Genomic DNA, 15,710 nt, shown 5'->3' on the forward strand with positions numbered 1-15,710 from the left:
TGCAGCCCCAGGATGACAGTTCCTCCTGTCAGCACTTTGTGTGGCTGAATTGGATGACTACCTAGAAAGCTGGCTTGGCTAGAAGTGCCAGAGGAGGGGGCTTACTGCTCCCTCGACCAGGTCCTCACCCCTGCGCTCTTGGGAACTTCCCTCGTGCCAAGAGGCCAGGTGAGCTGAGCTAATATCACAGGGAACAGCAGCTGCAACTGTGGCCCCAGGGAAGGTTGTGGACTGGGTACCGGAAAACCCTGATTCTGAGGACCCTGTGACGAGCAGGCCCTGGCTTGTCATTGTAACTACAGAACCAGTTTAGTGTGCAGCTGCTGGAGTGCCTGCCTGTGGGCCACTGGGCCTAGCTAGGCTCTGGGATTTCCCATGGGGCCTTCATATGACTTACCCTGGTGGGTGTGGTGGCTGCCAAGGCCTGATTCAAATGAGGAAGCTTGCAGCAGGGAGCCACGGGCATTTCTTGCCGTTCTAGCAGAACACTCATCATTGCCCAGTCCTTCTCTAATTGACCCGATGTTAAGTCGCCATTTGCATGTGGCACGAGTCTCTACCTTTAGAACTTTCTCATCCAGCTCTTTTCTTTTCTTTTCTTTCCTTCCTTCTTTCTTTCTCTCTCTTTTTCTTTTCTTTTCCTTTCCTTCCCTTCCCTTCCCTCCCCTTCCCTTCCCCTCCCCTCCCCTCCCTTCTCCTCCCCTTCCCTCCCTTCTCCTCCCCTTCCCTTCCCTTCCCTTTTCTTTGTCTCATCATCTCCCTCTGTCGCCCCAACTGGAATGCAGTGGCGTGATCTTGGCTCACTGCAACCTCCGCTTCCCAGGCCCAAGTGATTCTTGTGATTCTCCTCAGCCTCCTGAGGAGCTGGGATTACAGGCACGCGCCACCATGCCTGACTAATTTTTTGTATTTTTAGTAGAGACAGGGTTTCACCATGTTGGCCAGGCTGGTCTTGAACTCCTGACCTCAAATGATCCTCCTGCTTTGTCCTCCCAAAGTGCTGGGATTACAGATGTGAGCCACCACGCCTGGCCTCATCCAGCTCTTTCTTTTTTTTTTTTTTGAGACAGAGTCTCACTCTGTTGCCCAGGCTGGAGTGCAGTGGCCTGATCTTGGCTCACTGCAATCTCCTTCTCCCAGGCTCAAGCGATTCTCATGCTTCAGCCTCTTGAGTAGCTAGGACTACAGGTGCCTACCACCACACCCAGCTAATATTTGTATTTTTTGGTAAAAGCGGCCAGGCTGGTCTTGAACTCCTGACCTCAGATGATCCACCCACCTCGGGCTCCCAAATTGCTGGGATTACTGGTGTGAGCCACTGCACCTGGCCTCCTCCAGCTTTTTCTAAAACACCTTCTTTAGTACGTGTGTTCCTTTGCTGGGTGGTTACTATAAGAAAGACAGATGAAGTCTTAGCTTATGTCAGAATCCCAAACTGATGGTCTGTTGGTCAAATGTAGACCCCAGACCTGATTTTGTTAACATGTACTGTTTTAATTGGGAAAATTTAACATTAAAAAATCCAGGTTTCAGCTGGGCATGGTGGCTCATACCTGCACTTCCAGCACTTTGGGAGGCCGAGGCAGAAATATCGCTTGAGGTGAGGAGTTCAAGACCAGCCTGGGCAACATAGCAAGACCCCACCTCTACCAAAAAAAAAAAAAAAATTAGCCAAGTGCAGTAGTGCGTGCCTATAATTCTAGCTACTTGGGAGGAGCATCCCTTGAGCCAGGAGGTCGAGGCTGCAGTGAGCTGTGATTGTGCCACTACACTCCAGCCTTCGTGACAGAATGAGACCCTGTCTCTAACAAAACCAAAATCAAAACAAAACAAACTCAGATTTCAAATATCTTAGCATTTGGTGTCCTTAGGTTGATTTTTCTCAGAAGCAGACCCTGCTACAAGGCTTCAGTACCAAGTAGTTTATTTGGGAGGGGGGTTCAGTACCAAGTAGTTTATTTGGGAATTAATTCCAGGAAACTGCAGTAAGGGAGTGGGGAAGTGAGACAGAGAAAGAAAGTGGGAGCTGGGTGCAGAGGTTCATGCCTGTAATCCCAGCACTTTGAGAGGCCAAGGCAGGAGGCTCGCTTGAGCCCAGAAGTTTGAGACCAGCTGGGCAACATAGTGAGACCCTGTCTCTACAAAAACATTTAAAAATTAGCTGGGCGTGGTAGCGCATGCTTGTAGTTCCAGCTACTTGGGAGGCTGAGGTAGGAGAATTGCTTGAGCCTGGGAGCTGTGATTGTACCACTGCACTCCAGCCTGGGCAACAGAGTGAGAATGTGCCTCAAAAAAAAAAAAGGCCAAGTGCAGTGGCTCACTCCTGTAATCCCAGCACTTTGGGAGACCGAGGTGGGCAGATCATTTGAGGTCAGGAGTTTGAGAGCAGCCCGGCCAACATGGCAAAACACTGTGTCTACAAAAAATACAAAAATTAGCCAGGCCTGGTGACGGGCACCTGTAATCCCAGCTACTTCGGAGGCTGAGACAGGAGAATCGCTCGAATCCGGGAGACGGAGGTGGCAGCGAGCTGAGATCACGCCACTGCACTCCAGTCTGGATGACAGAGCAAGACTCCGTCTGAAGAAAAAAAAAATTACAGAAAGGAATTGAGACAGTCAATAAGGGTGAGGTTTCAAGGAAGGAGTATATGGGCAGCTGGAGCTTAATTTTCCTGGAGAACTCTGGGAAAAGTGTCCAACATGTATCTCAAAGTTTTCTCACCTGGGAGGCAAGGGCATTAGGGTATTTATCCACCAAACTCATCAGTCACTGGTTGGGCGCTGATGTGGTGTAGGGGAGGAAGGGTAATGGCAGTGGTAACTCCTGGGGAACTTCCAGCCTACTGTGCAGGAGGGAAGAGTGGGCTCCAGAGGCCAGAGGAAGCTGGCACTGACAGGATCTGCTACAATACAGAAGACCTAGCAAAACTGGTCTTCAGCTCCCACGTGGCAATAATCAGTGAAAGCTGAGCAGCAGTTGCTCCTTTGGGAAAGTCAAGAACTGCACTCAGCCTGCTTCCCTCTTTATATTACCTGTACAGCTTCGTGGGTGCTCACGTTCACGACTCCTGGTTTATGTCTGTGTGTAGTCTACTCCACTACAGCTCTGAATCCCACTGTCTCTGTTTCCAATAGTTTGTTTCCTATTCTTCTATGCATTACATGATACAGCTAGCCCAGTGATTCCAAAATATGTTGACTTGCTGGGCACAGTGGCTCATGCCTATAATCCCAGCACTTTGGGAGGCTAATTCGGAGGATTGCTTGAGTCCAGAAGTTCAAGACCAGCCTGCGCAATGTGGTGAAACCATCTCTTCAAAAAGAAGAAGAAAAGAGTACAAAACTAGCCAGTCATAGTGGTGCGTTCCTGTAGTCCCAGCTACTCCGGAGGCTGAAGTGGGAGGATCACCCATCTGGGAGGTCGAGGCTGCAGTGAGCTGAGATTATACTCTAGCCTGGGTGACACAGTGAGACCCTGTCTCCAAAAAAAAAAAAAAAAAAGAAAAAAAGAAAAAATGTTGACTGATTATTTTTGTTTCTCTAGCCCTGCAACTGAATTATTTAGCTCCCTGAATCTCAGACTGCCTTCCCTCTATGCAGTTAAGTGCACTGTGTCAGAGCATGTGAAATAGAGCCTCACTTTGAGGACTGATGAGGGGAGGCCCTTCGTTATCTCTTTGACGTCTTGTACCTGACTGGCTTTCAGTTCCTACAGTGCTCTGAGTTCCTTTCTGCCTCATGTCAACTCCTCTGCCTGGGAAGTTCTTTTTCCCCTTACGACAGGCTCCCTCGTGGCCATTCTTCAGGATTCAGTGTCAATGTCACCTCCTCAGTGGGATCTTCCACTTCATCCGCTCCTCCGCCCCTCACCAGGTTATGTCCCTCTGCTGTACATTCGCACAGGCCATTGTATTCCTTCTTAGCATATTCACAATCATTCCTTACATATTGGTTTAATTTGTATTTACACTGTGGTTGCATCATGAATGCAGTTTACTTACTCAAACCCGACCACACACTCAGCTGAAAAAGCCCAAAACAAAGAAATTCCTTTATTTAGAGTCACATGCCACCGTTAAAGCCAGATCTTGACAGCTACTGCCCCAGGGTCACAACCAAAGTACAAAGAGAAATAGATGTTATTTCTCAGCTTTTGTGCTTCTGAATGCCTAGGTCCTGGTAATGTAAGGGATTTGCAGGAATAAGTTGGCTATCTTTATGTCCCAGACTGATTTTAGAATCTGCCACTATTCCCATAAATGCAGAAGGTGGAAATCCATTGAATTATCTGGCTCCCCTCTGAATTGAAGCTCCACGAGGACAGGTTATGGGCTTGCCTTTATCATTGCTGGATCCCCAGAGTCTAGCACAGTGCTGGACACATAGTAAGTACTCAGTGCATCTTGGGTTGATGGATAAATGATGCTAGGTGGATGATGGATAATGGATGATGGATGGAAGAGGGATGGTCAGAGCCATGAGGACCAGCACAGTGCAGGATGTCCCTGGAGATAGGCTAATACTTGATCCGACTTAACTACTGGGGGTGGGGAAGAAGGATGAAGGAAATGAGATGGTTGCACTACTCCAATGGAACTGACTTGCCAAAGGCCTGTACTTTTGCAGATCTCCAAGGATTTTTTAAATCCCACACTCTACTTTCCCCCAAACTAAGATCATCGGATTAGAGCCTTAACCAAGGCAGTGTAGCCGCCTCTGAGTCACTGCACAGCCCTACTGTACCCCCTCAGGGCTCAGACAGTGTGCACCTCCCAGTTTGGATTCCTATCCTGACCCAAAAACCCCACCCAACTCCCTGCTGTGACCTTGCTCCTTATACTTTCCCTGTCCTCGCCCAAAGCTTTGTTTGACCCCAGTGCCAACCCTGATCTTGATCACAATTGCTTTTACAGCCCTGGTGCCAATCCCAGCAATCCCAACCTTGATTCCCATATATACATATTTTTAAAAAATATTTGGAGACTGGATCTTGCTATGTTGCCCAGGCCAGTTTCAAACTCCTGTCCTCAAGTGATCCTCCTGCCTCAACCTCCTGAGTAGCTGGGACTACAGATGTGCCACCATGCCTGGCTTTGATTCCCATCTTGACCCTAACCTTGGCCCAGGTATGTCTTTGCTTCTGATCCTGAGTACCTTGTACATCTGTGCATCTATGCCTTTTTTTATTATTATTTTTGGCTATTTATAAAGCTTTTGCACACATTATTTCATTTGACATTTACAACTTTACATAATCATCCTATTTTACACACGAGAAAACTGAGACTTGTGAAAAATGTCTAAGGCCACACAGCTAGTAAATGGGGGAAACTAGATCAGATTCAGGTCTTCCAGCTTTAAATCCAGCACTACAGGAGCCTGGGTGGCTGAAGCTCCCCATATAGGTCTCCGTTGCCCTTGTGAAGCCATGAGTTCAAAACCAGCATGGGTAACAGAGTGAGCAAAACAAAGGATCTCAGGGTCCTAATAGTAGTGGTGATAACAATAACCTTAGCTTACTGGGGAATTCCCTCATGACAAGCAGAGTGCCAAGAAGCTCTTCATGCACTAGCTATCTTATCCCCACAGCAATGCTATGGAGCTTGATAGCCCCATCTCACAGAGGAAACCATGGCTTATGGAGGTTAATGGCTTATGTGTTTAAGGTAGCACAGCTAACAAGAGTTTGAGCCAGAGTTTCAACCCAAGTCTCTCTGACTTTAATTGCAGTTCACTCCAATCTTTATAAAGAAATGAGATGGGGCAACAGGAAGCAGCTGGAGCCCGGTCTTCTAACCATGGGCCCGCCATACCTTTTGAGCTGTAGTGCCAAATTCCAGGGTATTGTGTTTGATCACCAAAACTGGGTTAAAAATGAGTCAAGCCTTGGCAGAACTGACTCACTGTGGTGTCTGTCAGCTCTAAAAGGAGACAGGAAGCCTCAGAGGGCAACTGCGGACTGACCAGTGGCCAGTGGAAGAAGGTCTCAGAAGCATCCTACCGCAAACCCTGTGGGTGATAAACACAGAAATCCATGTGCCTGCCAAAGAAAAAAAGACTCAGACTCAAAGTTCATTTTTAAAATTAGACCTGCCAGTCCCCATTTCTTTCTCCATACTCAATGTTAAATTGTATTAGATGTGATATTATTGTGGTTATTTATGAGAAAATTTTTGTTCTTAACAGATATAAACTGAAGTGTTTGGGGTGAAGTGTCTCAATGTCTTGCTTTCAAATTGCTAAAGAAAAAATAATTAAAATGAGGTGCATACACATGGCCACCCCGTGTGGAGGGGGCAGGAGACAGAGAAGGCAATTATGAAAAAAGGTGGAAATTGTCAGCCCTATCCGTAGCAGAACTCCATTTGAGTCAACTTCTCTTTCTTTCTTTCTTTTTTTTTTTTGAGACAGAGTCTCACTCTGTCCCCCAGACTGGAATGCAGTGGTGCAATCTCGGCTCACTGCAAGCTCCACCTCCCGGGTTCACGCCATTCTCCTGGCTCAGCCTCCCAAGTAGCTGGGACTACAGGCGCCCGCCACCACGCCCGGCTAATATTTTGCATTTTTAGTAGAGACAGGGTTTCACCGTGTTAGCCAGGATAGTCTCGATCTCCTGACCTCGTGATCCACCCGCCTTGGCCTCCCAAAGTGCTAGGATTACAGGTGTGAGCCATAGTGCCCAGCTGGGTCAACTTCTTTTTCATCTCTAACACTCACACTTGATCCTTGTCCCTTGCCAGCAGGTTCTTTATCTCCATCCCAGTCCCCACCCCCATCTCAGTTCACATCACTGAATGTCGTTGCTGCTGTCTTCTCACGTCTCTGAGTCTCAGTCTCAGAGTCTGCTAGATCCTTCTGTTGTGGGATCCTTTTGTTTTGGGTAACTTTTTTTGTAGCAAAATATATGCAACATAAAATTTACCATTTTATTTTATTTTATTTTATTTTTATTTTTTGAGATGAAGTCTCAGGCACTGTCGCCCAGGCTGGAGCATAGTGGCACCATCTTGACTCACTGCAACCTCCGCCTCCCAGGTTCAAGCGATTCTCCTGCCTCAGCCTCCCAAATAGCTGGAATTACAGGCATCCACCACCATGCTTGGCTAATTTTTGTATTTTTAGTAGATACAGGGTTTTCACCATGTTGGCCAGGCTAGTCTTGAACTCCTGACCTTAGGTGATCCACCCACCTCGGCCTCCCAAAGTGCTGGGATTACAGGCATGAGCCACTGTACCCAGCCAAAATTTACCATTTTTAAAATTATTATTTATTTTATTGTGGTAAATTATACATAACATAAAATTTACTTTTTTTTGAGACAGATTCTCACTCTGTCACCCAGGCTGGAGTGCAATGGCATGATCATGGCTCACTGAAGCCTCAACCTCCGGGGGTCAAGTGATCCTCCCACTTCTGTCTCCTGGGTAGCTGGGACCACAGGTATGTGCCACCATGCCTGGCTAATTTTTTGTAGAAATGGAGTTTCACTATGTTGCCCAGGCTGGTCTCGAGCTCCTGGGCTCAAGCAACCCACCTACCTCAGCCTCCCAAAGTGCTGGGATTACAGGGATGAGCCACCGTGCCTGCCACCCACCCTGCCCTACTTTTTATTTATTTATTATTATTTATTATTACTATTATTTTTTAGACAGAGTCTCACTCTGTTGCCTAGGCTGGAATGCAGTGGCACAATCAAGCCTCAAACTCCTGGGCTTGGCCGGGCACAGTGGCTCACACCTGTAATCCCAGCACTTTGGGAGGCCAAGGTGGGTGGATCGCCTGAGCACAGGAGTTCGAGACCACCCTGGGCAACATGGTGAAACATGTATTTCTCTACTAAAATACAAAAAATTAGCTGGGCGTGGTGGCATGCGTCTGTAGTCCCAGCTACTCGGGAGGCTGAGGCATAAGAATTGCTTGAGCCCAGGAGGTGGACGTTGCAGTGAGACGAGATCGTGCCACTGCAGTCCAGCTTGGGCTACAGAATGAGACTCTGTCTCAAAAACAGAAACAAAACAAAACAAAACAAAAACCAACCAACCAAACAAACAAAGAAAACTCCCAGGCTCAAACAATCCTCCACATCTGGCTAATTTTTTAAATTTTTTGTAAAGACAGGGTTTTGCTCACTATGTTGCCCAGGCTGGTTTTGAACTCCTGGCCTCAAGCAATCCTCCCACCTCAGCCTCCCAAAGTGCTGGGATTACATGTGTAAGCCACCACACCTAGCCAAAATTTACCTTTTTAACTATTTTAAAATGTATATTTCAGTGACATTAAATACATTCACATTGTTGTGTAAAAATCACTGATACACATTCCAGAACTTTTAAATTATCCCAGACAGAACCTCCACCTGTAAATAATAACTTCCATTCCCCTTCATCCTCACCCCCTCTAACCACCATTCTATTTTCTGTCTCTATAAATTTGCCTATGTTAAGTACCTCATGGAAGTGGAATTATACAATATGTGGCCTTCTGTGTCTGGCTTATTGCACTTAGCATAATGTTTTCAAGGGTCATCCATGTTGTAGCAGGTATCAGAATTTCCTGGTTTTTTTTTTTTTTTTTTTTTTTTTTGAGACAGAGTCTTGCTCTGTCACCCAGACTGAAGTGCCGTGGCGTGATCTTGGCTCACTGCAACTTCTGCCTCCCAGGTTCAAGCCGTTCTCCTGCCTCAGCCTCCTGAGTAGCTGGGATTACAGGTGTGTACCACCATGGCCAGCTAATTTTTGTATTTTTAGTAGAGACAGGGTTTTACCATGTTGGCCAGGCTGGTCTTGAACTCCTGACCTCAAGTGATCCGCCTGCCTTGGCTTCCCAAAGTGCTGGGATTACAGGCATGAAGCACTGTGCCCAGCCCAGAATTTCCTTCCTTTTTAAGACTAAATAATATTTCGTATATATATATGCCAAGCTTTGTTTATCCATTCATCCATCGATGGACACTTGGGTTGCTTCCACCTTTTGGCTGTTGTGAATAATGCTGCTATGAACGTGGGTATAAAAATATCTGTTTGAGTTCCTGCTTTCAATTCTTTTGGGTAGATACCTAGGAGCAGAATTGCTTGATCATATGGTAATTCTATGTTTAACTTTTTTAGGAACTACCAAAATGTTTTCAACAGTGGCTGCATCATTTTACATTCCCACCAGCAATGCACAAGAGTTCCAATTTCTCCATATTCCTACCAGTGCCCTTTTTTTTTTTTTTTTTTTTTTTTGAGACGGGGTCTTACTCTGTCACCCAAGCCGGAGTGCAGTGGCATGATCATAGTTCACCGCAGCTTCAAACTCCTAGGCTCAAGTGATCCTCCCACCTTGGCCTCCTCAAGTACTGGGATTGAGGCCAGGCACGGTGGCGCACACCTGTAATCCCAGCACTTTGGGAGGCCAAGGTGGGCGGATCACTTGAGGTCAGGAGCTCAAGACCAGCCTGGCCAACATGGTGAAACCCCGTCTCTATTAAAAATCCAAAAATTAGCTGGGTGTGGTGGTGTGCATCTGTAATCCCAGCTACTTGGGAGGCTGAGGCATGAGAATCAATTGAACCTGGGAGGTGGAGGTTCCAATTAGCTGAGATTTTGTCACTGCACTCCAGCCTTGGTGACACAGCGAGACTCCATCTCAAAAATAAAGTACTGGGATTACAGGTGTGAGCCACTAAGCCCGACCACCAACACTTTTTCTTTTCTTTTTACTTTTGATAATAGCCATCCTAATGGGTGAGAGGTCATATGTGAGATCGTTTTTGAACACAATACTCCAGATGCCTGAGTGTTTCAGGCTCCAGGGTCTGCTTCTCCCCCTGAGACCCCACCTCTCCCAGCTCTGAGAACTGGCGTTTCCCTGTGGTGGCAAAATCACCCTTGCAGCTGAGCAGCCAACATGGTTCTTTCTCCTGCACCCTCTGGTTTCTTCCAAGCTCTGAAGAGCTGGCTATCTCTCTGCCTTCCACTTATGTAGGGTTGGACTGAGAAATAATACAGGCTCTAGGGAGAATACTAACTCTATTTCTGAGCCCACACTCTTCTGAACTTCTTTTTCCACATAGTCTTCCAGACCAGAGCCTACTGTGCTGACTCCATGGAGGCCAGCTATGGCTTTGACCTGCCACTGACCTCAGAACTAGAACAGCATCCAAAGTCTTGGGCAAAACTGTTTCTTGGTCCCATAAGGACCCAGGGGAACATCTTATATTGCTCTGGCTACAACCCCCATGCTATTTGAATCAGCCCCTTCCTTTGCTGAAGCTCATATCTGGGTTTAGGTCTCCAAGACAGACACTGGGTGTGGTGATTCACCCTGTCTAATCCTCATGACTCCTCAAGGGGAACTTGGAGACCTGGAATTTTGGTCAGGAGTCCCTGTTCATATTCCCAGAACCCAGGCTCTCTGGGGTAACATTTGTTTATGTTGTTTAATAGTTACATCCTCTCCATGGCCTTCTGATGTCAAGAGCAGGCCACGTCAAACCTGGCCCCCATGTCCATGTCAAAGCTGGCCCCTATGGGCTACAGACGTCCCAGGATTTGCTTCAGCCCAGGCCTCACCCCTTTGCTTACAAGTACCTGATGAAAATTTCTTTTTCTTTTAGCTGATTCTGTCTTCTGTGAAAGCAGGTGGAAAAGACGTTCTGCTGCATTCCACAGAAGGGAAAACAGGCATATGGAGGGAAGTGACTCAGCCAGGTTCATGGATGGAGTCAGCCACCAAGCTAGGAATGGAGCTCTATCCTCTGACTCTGAAACCACAGCCTTCACCACGGCAGTCACTCCTTTCCTCAAGAGGAAGCTTCAGCTCATGCTCGCAGATATGGCCTTTGGACTCAACAGGTGCTACTGGCATTGGGCAGTGGGGCTTTCTACCCCCGGTTCTTCCCACTCCAATCCAGGAGACTACTGGCCTTCAAATATGGATTTCATGGTACAGCACTTTAAAGGAACTTTCTAAGACTTCCTTTTTTTTTTTTTTTTTTTTTTAGACACAGTTTTGCTCTGTTTCCCAGGCTGAAGTGCAGTGGCACCATCTCAGCTCACTGCAACCTCCGCCTCCCCGTTTCAAGTGATTCTCATGTCTCAGCCTCCCAAGTGGCTGGGAATACAGCCACCTGCCACCACGGCCGGCTAATTTTTTGTATTTTTAGTAGAGATGGGGTTTCACCATGTTGGTCAGGCTGGTCTGGAGCTCCTGACCTCAGGTGATCTGCCTGCCTTGGCCTCCCACAGTGCTGGGATTATAGGCGTGAGCCACTGTGCCTGGCCTCGAAGACTCTTTCTAAAGCAAAGCACATGACTTTCCAAGTTTGGAAAATCAAAAGCCCCTAAAGATAGGAAAGATGACAGCTGTACAAGTCCTCATGCCTTCCCTTGCACTCTCACTTCCTCTCTCGGAGTCCTCTCATTTCAATTCCCAATTCCATTACTGCACCAAGCTTCTGGGGTTCATGCTCCCCACAGCCCAAGCACAGACAAATTTCAAATCACTGTCTTTTGCTTCCTATATTTCAACTGAGATTGATGGAGATTTTCAGTTTTACTAAACTTAAGCACACCCTTGCTCAAGAACCTGCAGTACCTTTCTGGAGTCTATGGAATCAAGTGCACACTTCTAGCTGCAGTAAGATCTTTCATAATCTGACCTCACTCTAGTTGAACTTAGCTCTCATGCAATGTAAACCTTCCCTAATCAAGCCAGGCTTCTCACTGCTTGTGCATACATCTACACACACACACACAGAGAGAGAGAGAGAGACTTAAATACATACAGGTTTATTCTCCACAACACGTAAAAATGTTTATTCCTAGCTCCTGTCTCTTTCCAGGGGTCTTACCTGGAATTCTTGTTTCCTGCCCTCTGCCAATCCCAACCTCACCCATCTTTTAAGATTTGTTCATGGGTGAGCGCGGTGGCTCACACCTGTAATCCCAGCACTTTGGGAGGCTGAGGTGGGTGGATTACTTGAGGTCAGGAGTTTAAGACCAGCCTGGCCAACATGGTGAATCCCGTCTCTACTAAAAATACAAAAATTGGCTGGATGTGGTGGTGTAAGCCTGTAATTCTAGCTACTCAGGAGGCTGAGGCAGGAGAAATGCTTGAATCTGGAGATGGAGGCTGCAGTGAGCTGAGATCATGCTACTGCACTCCAGCCTGGGCGACAGAGCAAGACTCTGTCTCAAAAAAAAAAAAAAAAAGATTTGTTCAGGAAGCCAGGCACGGTGGTTCATGCCTGTAATCCCAGCACTTTGAGAGGCCAAGGTGGGCAGATTACTTGAGCTCAGGAGTTCAAGACCAGCTTGGGCAACATGGTGAAACCCCTTGTTCTCTACCAAAAATAGAAAAACTAGCCAGGTGTGGTGGCGGGTGCCTGTAGTCCCAGCTACTCAAGAGGCTAAGCAGGAGAATTGCTTGATCCTGGGAGGCAGAGGTTGCAATGAGCCAAGACAGCGCCATTGCACACCAACCTGGGTGACAGTGTGAGACCCTGTTCCCCTCCCCACCCAAAAAAAAGATTAGTCCGGGAAATCTCTAACTTTAGTGTCTCCAGTCTCTGAACTTCTGCTGCATTTGTGGCTGATAGGCTGCTTAATGATTAACAACTTTTACAAAAATCTTGGTAAAAATTACATAATATTTACCATCTTTATAATTTTTTATGTGTGCAGTTCAGTAGTGTTTAGTACATTTCGCTTGTTGTGCAACCAATCTCCAGAACCTTTTTTTTTCAAGACGGGGTCTCACTCTGCCTCCCAAAGTGCTGGGATTACAGGCGTGAGCCGCCGCGTCTGGTCCAGAACTTTTACATTTTGTAAAACTGAAGCTGTATACCCACCCATTGAACAATAACTCATCATTTCTCCCTTCCTCAGCCTCTGGCAACCACCATTCTACTTTCTGTTTGTATGAATTTGACTATTATATAAAATATAAGTAGATTTAAGTGGAATTATACAGTATTTGCCTTTTTGTGACCAGCTTATTTCACTTACTATGCCGTCTTCAGGGTTTATTGAAGTTTTAGGATGTGATGGGATTTCGTTCCTTTTTAAGACTGACTAATATTCCATGTGTAGATATGCTGCATTTTGTTTATCCATTTATCTGCGTGGACATTTGGGTTGCTTCCCCCTCTTGGCTATTGTGAACAGTGCTGCTATGAACAAAGGTATGCAAATCTCTCATCAAGACCCTGCTTTTACTTCTATATCTAGAAGTGGAGTTGCTGGATCATCTGGTAGTTCTGATTTTTTGAGGAACTACCATATATCAGCTGCACAATTTTACAATCCCACCAACAGTGCACAAGGATTCCACTCTCTCCACATGATCACCAACACTTGTTATTTTCTGTTTATTTTTTTCTTTATAGTTGCCATCCTGTTCAAAGACTTTTTCATTGTTTCATGTAAATTCATTTTGTCTTCCTAACAGATTTCAGGTGTCTTCAGGGCAGGAATCTTGCCCTGTTCTCCTGTGTACCCTCAGTGCCTAGCACCGTATGAGGCATGTCCTTAGGTGTCTGAAGGTCCCTTCTGGTTGATTGGATGAAATGAACAGTTTGAGTTGAGCTTAGTCCTTTTGAGAACTTAGGGTAGAATTCCCTTTACAAACAGAACAAGCTGACTGCTATGATACAGACTGAATGAATCTTCAGGACACTGCTGCACTGTGGAGCAAAGTCTGCATGGGGACAGTGTCACTGTCGCTTCCTCTTTGACTGAAGATGCAATATTGTGGTCATCACACAAGCTGCTGGGTCTACTCTCCCTGCAAAGCATAATGCTCTGGAAACCCAATTCTATGCAGGTAGAACCAGAAGACCTTAGAAATAAAAACAAAACCAAACACTGACCTTGAGAAGCTCAGAGGAGGGCCAGTATGGGAACTGAGAGGAAACATCACAGATAGACAGGTACTAGTAGGTACAGCTATTCTCAACTCTGCTTTGTTCTAACCGCTACTTAATTTCCCTTCATTTTCCTGAGGTCTTGGGGAGCCAATTTTTTATTCACTGCTATGACTTTGAGGGTTCCTCTGGGTCTCCAAGCTCTTTTTTTTTTTTTTTTTTTTTTTGAGACAGAGTCTCACTATGTCACCCAGGCTAGGGTGCAGTGGCATGCTCTTGGCTCACTGCAACCTCTGCCTCCCGGGTTCAAGCAATTCTTGTGCCTCAGCCTCCTGAGTAGCTGGGACCACAGACGCATGCTACCATGTCCAGCTGATTTTTTTTTTTTTTTAATTTTAGTAGAGACAGGGTTTCACCATGTTGCCCAGGCGGTCTTGAACTCCTGAGCTCATGCAATCCACCTGCCTTGGCCTCCCAAAGTGCTAGGATTACAGTTGAGCCACTGCACCTGGCCTCCAAGCTCTTTTAGTCTATATGGAAAAGTCCCTCCACTTAGCCATTTGTTTGGCATTTAAAAATAAAACTATCACTAGGAATCTAAAAAAAGAACAAGTACAAAAGTGCTGAAGCAATTAACTTTCTGAGAACAGATTCTCTAGAAAAGTCGCCTCGAGGTGGTTTGGTTGGCACAAGGCTCTCAGGTATACATCCCTTTCCTTGATTCATCCCTGTCTGGGGAATGCTGCCCAAAGACCTGCCTTGTAGTCCCAGGCCATCCCCACCTCTGTGTTCTCCTCCGGCCCCCATCTCAAAGGATGGGGTTGAAGTAGAAGCCCCAGTAGATAGATAGTTTGTAGTTTAGTTGGGTGAAAAAAATAAAACAACACTCCCTAGATATATGATGCATTGGCTGACATTTTCCCCACTTGTTTGGTGATGAGAATCCTCTGGGTCACCTATTAAGGTTCCTTCAGATTCCCTCCTATCAGATTCCTTCACTTGAGGCCAGGAGTTCAAGACCAGCCTGGACAACATAGAGAGACCTCATCTCTACAAAAATTAAAAAAATAACAGGGCATAATGGTGCATACCTGTGGTCCCAGCTACTAGGGAGGCTGAGGTAGGAGGACTGCTTGAGCCAAGGGGTTTAAGGCTGCAGTAAGGTATGATTGCATCACTGCACTCTAGTCTGGGTAACAGACTGACACGCTGTCTCTCTTTAAAAAAAATCAGATTTCTAGGCCCCGTCTAAAGAATCAGAATTTACAAATGGGTAACCTGAAAATCTGTATCTGTACTTCTTCAACTTTCAAGCCAAGTGACTCTTATCATCAGACAAGTGTGGCAAAGATAACATTACTGAATATTTATTATTTCAGATACCTGGGCATCTACTCAACAGGGCTTTTTTTTTCTTTCTTTTTTTTCCCCTTCAGGGAAGGGTAAAGAGACAACGCCATCTTAGTGATGATTATCAACACAGGCTTGGGAGCAGGAAACCTGGGTTTGATTTGCCAGGTATTGGCTGTGTGATCTTGGACAAGTTATTTAACCTCTCAGTGCCTCAGTTTCTTTATCCATAAAGTGGGGATGATATTGCATCTCCTTCACTGAGGATCAAATGAAATAATGCATACCGAACTGTTAGTCCAGTGCCTGCTAAATAAAAGCCATTGTCAATAAATAGATGCTATTGTTATTTCCCCATAGAAGAACCCTAGAGTATCCCCATCATATAAATATGGGTGAATAGTTGTGGAAAAGGAAGACTGGCTATGGGTGGTTCCAGGAGTCCACACAGATATATAAGCACAGCCAGAAGGCCCAGTGATCACTTCTCTGACTAGACCCAGCAGAC

Source organism: Pan troglodytes, chromosome 8 (assembly GCF_028858775.2).
Source record: "Pan troglodytes isolate AG18354 chromosome 8, NHGRI_mPanTro3-v2.0_pri, whole genome shotgun sequence".
In the NCBI taxonomy this organism is placed as follows: domain Eukaryota; kingdom Metazoa; phylum Chordata; class Mammalia; order Primates; family Hominidae; genus Pan; species Pan troglodytes.